Source organism: Lathyrus oleraceus, chromosome 1, assembly GCF_024323335.1.
Source record: "Lathyrus oleraceus cultivar Zhongwan6 chromosome 1, CAAS_Psat_ZW6_1.0, whole genome shotgun sequence".
In the NCBI taxonomy this organism is placed as follows: Eukaryota; Viridiplantae; Streptophyta; class Magnoliopsida; order Fabales; family Fabaceae; genus Lathyrus; species Lathyrus oleraceus.
Window position 1 is genome coordinate 219,561,214 of NC_066579.1, and position 5,110 is coordinate 219,566,323.

The 5,110-nt window shown below is 40.0% G+C and overlaps 1 long non-coding RNA gene across 1 annotated transcript; it reads right to left on the minus strand.

Moving 5' to 3' along the window:
- Positions 1 to 1,230: 1,230 nt before the first annotated feature.
- LOC127128432 (uncharacterized) lies at positions 1,231 to 2,756 on the minus strand. The gene is made up of 2 exons (XR_007805899.1): positions 2,166 to 2,756; positions 1,231 to 2,103 (listed from the first exon to the last, which is right to left on the minus strand). It is a non-coding gene; the product is annotated as an uncharacterized LOC127128432 (long non-coding RNA).
- Positions 2,757 to 5,110: the final 2,354 nt, after the last annotated feature.

Consider the following 5,110-nt stretch of genomic DNA (forward strand, 5'->3'; position numbering starts at 1 on the left):
ATATTAATAAGGAGTTATTCAGATGTTAATGAAGAGTTTAATTTGTTTAAGTCATTCTTTGGAGAACACTCAACCATCCACTCATAAGTATGAAGACATGAACCAAGACATCATCCATGAGAAAGGTGTAAGACCCAAATTTTAACCCTAAGATCCCTCATGCCAACTCATCATATGCATTGGCATTGGGATCACACCTTGGCATTCTCCTTACCTTCATTCATTGGGTTTGCATTGGGGGAGATCACCAAGTACATTTGATTGTATCATACTTCATTTTTTCTTTATTTACTAACCAAAATACCAAAAACATATCGATATATAGTTTGTTGCTTTTGTAGGTAGTATGTATGCTCACCTAAGCTCTATCAAGCTCATATATAGGGTTTAAGACCCTCAATGCAAGGAGATCAATCAATAAATGGTTCACATTGGCTATAAGCATCATATATGGATCCCCATGATCTTCACATGTTATTTTTATCAAGAAATTATCAATAGTTTGGAGTTTGTTTGCCTTGGAAACCCAGATTCATCTGGGTATCTTATGTGACTTCTTCAACAAGTTTCTTCCACAATTGATCAAATATCTCAAAGGATACTTAATGGTACATCATATTATTCACATATGGTCCTCCATGAGTCCCAAAAGTCAAAAGAATATCAAGCTAGCAAGTTGGTTCATGGTGGTTGACTAGAGAAAGTCAACTGGTCAAAACTAGGGTTCCATAGACCCTATCTCCTACAATTTGTGTCATATTGTCATACCCCGATTTTGGCCCTGAAAATTTTCCCCCATCAATCACTCGTTTGCATTCTTTATTCATGACCATTTCATCTGGTCATGATACTATCCAAAAAAATGTTTGTTGTTGGACTCGCTACCACGACCAGTCCATGTTTGTCTTTTGGGCTTTGTTTCTTAATTTTTGGTATAAGATGATTAATCTCCTTAGCCATGCGAGATTTGAAAACTCTTTCCTTTGTTAGAACCAAGTGAACCTCATGTTTCATCTTTCGTTCCAATTTCATCGGAGAGATTATTCATCTGTCATTTGTCTTATTACCAGTTTTCACCCATCTTTCGAGTAAATCATGTGTCAAGTGCAAAATATTTTATTTTGGGTCATCATGCATATTCATTTTCTCATTCAATCATAATTCAAAGAAACTCCATACATATTTCTTCATTCACATTTATATTCTCCATTTCACATTCAAGATTCTACATTTCACATTCAAAATTTTCATTCATATTTCTTCATTACATTGGAAATTTTTTCATTCATATTCAAGAATTTCCACATACTCATTCATGGTTCGATTACTTCGTTCATTCATTCAATCATAATCATCCATGTACATGGCATATGAATAACTTATAATCAAAAAAACATCTCATCACATGAATACATGAAGTTTCTAAGATGCAAAAAGGGCTCTCTTGAATGACCTGCATATTCTAGACTCGGAAACTATGACTTGGGACAAAATTGATGATGTTGGAGTGCCTCCTTCCCCAAAGTCTGATCATGCTGCTGCTGTACATGTGGAGCGATACTTGCTCATCTTCAAAGACGGTTGTACTGAACATGTCTACACTGGCTTGGTCAGCAGTAACATCTGTTCAAGGGCGTGTTTTTGTTGCTAGTGAGGGTATGAGTTCGGTTGTAAGTTCGAATGATGGAGAAGATGTACTTCTATCTTTTGGAGGATACAATAGACGTTACAACAATGAAGTATATGTTCTTAAACCAAGCCACAAATCCACCTTGCAATCCAAAATAAATGAAAATTCCATACCAGACAGTGTTTCTGCTGTACCAAATGCTACAAATGCCACTCGAGATTCGAAGCCTGAACTTGGAGCAGGACAAGAAGGGAAAATATGGGAAATTACTGTGGACAACGCTTATCCAACAGTTTTGGATTTGAGAAGATGGACTTGGTCAAAGCTCGAGGCTAAAACTGGAGACGAACCCTCTACAACCTTGGACCCTTGTGCTGGCCATTCTTTGGCTTATTGCATGGGGAAATAAGCTTCTGACAATTGCTGGCCACACAAAAGATCCCTCCAAAAGTATCCAAGTGAAAAAGTTTGATCTGCAAACAGCAACATGGTCAACTCTAAAGACCTATGGGAAAGCTCCAAGATGAATGCATACCTTGGTTTGTGAAAATCCAGCTGCTCGTGCCATCACCATTCTCCTAGTCCGTTGCTGGGCCACCGTCGTCGACGGTGAATGCGAACAAGACATTCTTATTCGTTTTCAAACTCGTTGGAGTAACATTTTTCCTTCCAATTTCAAGATTGATTTGCTGGAAAATTCGGCCATTGATGATGTTGTTGTACTGTCCATTGTGTTGGAAGAGGTTAAGAACAAGAATATGTCTGTTTATAACCGGCTAAGAGCTATTTGTAGCAATTCAAATAGGAAATTCTTTGTTTTTTCCAATGAGTACCACAGGGATACATATGTTAAGGAAATGAGCAGGGAAACTAAAAGTGACAAGAATGGTAGAGCTATTCGAGTGGCTACACAGTGGTATCAGAAGCATCTAGGTGGACCACTTTAAACCACATGGTCCCATTTACTCAGATCGTGAACGCCTTCAAATTTATGTATCAGATACGGCAATACTTGCAGTATGCTTTGGGCTTTATCATCTTGCATTGGCCAAAAGTCTTGCCTGGGTTGTGTATGTTTACGGAGTTCCACTGCTCGTAGTCAATGGATTCTTGGTGTTGTTCACAGTTTTGCAGCATACTCACCCTGCGTTGCCACATTACGATTCCTCGGAGTCGGACTGGTTGAGAGGAGCTTTAGCAACTGTGGACAGGAATTACGGAATCCTGAACAAGGTCTTCCACAATATTACAGACACTCACGTGGCACATCACTTGTTCTCCACAATGCCACATTATCATGTAATGGAGATTATCGAGGTCGGTGGATTCTTGTGGATGGTGGTTTGGGGCCTCAAGAGGTTATTGTTTATTCTGGGTTGGCTCTTTATCAAGCAACAACAGGCTATGTTAACCCTGCATTGCACAAAACTGAGATCAATATAAAGGCTATGGAGAATGGAAAGGGTGTACAGTCTGTAGCTAATCTTGCATCTTACCTAATAAAGAATTTGTAAGGGGCAGAACTTCATGATTCCAGTTCAGCCAGTGAACTTTTCTTTCAAGCCGTGTGCAACATCTGATATGGTTGGCAGAAACAGTAAGCAGTCACAGGCTTAACAATAGAAGAAATGGCTTGGAATTTGTTCGGCAGCCTGTGATGGATTGGGGTGTCGGAGTTACAATAGACAGGAGGTCCGCTCTTATGGATTCCTTGAAGTTGAAGGAGATTGAAGCCGGAAGCTGAAAGTTCTGAAAGCACACCAGCAACTTTAAATTGCCGACCCTTTAGAAGCTATATCGTCAGCTCTTATGATACATGATAACAGCACTGCCCTGAGTGCAAATCACATCTTGATGATCCTGCAGTGTGCCTATTGTGCGGTAGATTGTGCTCCCCAAACTGGAAATCATGTTGCAGGAAAAGTGGATGCCGAATTCATTTTGTAACTTGCGGAGCTGGTACCGGAGTGTTTTTGTTAATTAAGAGAACTACAATCCTACTACAGAGATCTGCACGTTAGGCCCCTTTGCCTTCTCCTTACTTGGATACTTTTGGCGAGGAGGATTTTGAAAGGAACAAAAGCAAGCCCATTTTCCTAAATGAGGAGCCTTATGCTGCAGCAAAAGCTCGAGAGTATCTTGACAAACCTGCCATATATGAGACAATGGTTAAGACCTTGAACTGCAGAATCAAATATGGGCAACATTTAAAAAATATGAAAGCCCAATTGAAGTTGAAATACAACAACGAGCAGTCGAATACTTTTCTTTGAGTAGAAAAGGTGCAGCCTTAATGGATATATTGGCTGAAACGCCTAAGTTCCATGAGAGACAGTCTGCATTAATTAAAAAGGCCGAAGATACTGAAGTTGATGTTGCGGAAATAAGTGCCATTAAGTTGCGTGCTCAGTAACAATCTCAAACATCAAATGCTTTGTTGGTAACGGACCAAAGTCTAGCTAACAGAGCTCCCCCGCATGTCGGCCAACTCAGTCTTGTTAAGATGCCCATCACAAGCTCATAATGCAGAGTACAATCCCAAGCGTTTTGCTGCTAGTCATGAAACAGAAGTATGAGTGTGATTTACAGCGAATGGAAAGTTAAATAAGCGTGTCTGGTACCCAGTTGCAGAAACTTGAGTTAGATTTTGAAGCATTTGTTGACAGGATCAGTGCCGGTCTTAAATCTGAAGAAATACACTCTCAGCAGCACAATGAATCGTTTTCCAGTCTCGATCATTTGGAAGCTGAACTTCAGCAACTCAATTCCAGAAATCATGATCTTACTCAAGAAATTGTAAAGCTAAGTACTTTGTTTGGTGACCTTAAATTGTGTAAGCTAACCACTTATAAAGGGAATTATGATACATTTGAGAGAACTCGAGAATTTCCGGCGTGACGTTTGTTCGTTATCCGGCGAGAAGCTCAAGTTTTGTTGCATTCTTCCATTGTCGTTTGGAGCTGGTATTCTTGTCATGTTGTTACGCTTTTCAGCTTTTGGTGCTGCCATTTAGCGTTTCACTTACAGTTGGACCCACTTTGTTCATATGGTTTTGTTCTCTTGCGGGTATTGGGATGTACAATCTTGTCAAATATGATAGAAGTGTCTTGAGGGCATTTAGTCCTATTCATATCTACTATTTCTTCAAGTGGAACACATCTAAGGCATGGTATTCTCTTGGGGGCTGTCTTCTGTGTGCAACTGGTTCTGAAGCCATGTTTGCAGATCTTTGCTACTTTTCTGTACGATCAGTGCATCTTACATTTATCTTGTTTTGCCGCACCTGCTACTGCTAACCAAAGTACACTCATTTCCTCTTCTGTCAAATCCCTGGAACACCAGACTTTAGAAACTACTGCTAGCAAAACAATGAACACTGCTGCATCCTCAGTTGACTCCTGCAATTGGACCTCACGTTGGTTCGGTAATAGCTCTTGGTAATGGAGTTTACGAGGCTTTGCCGGGTTTTCAGGATGTTTC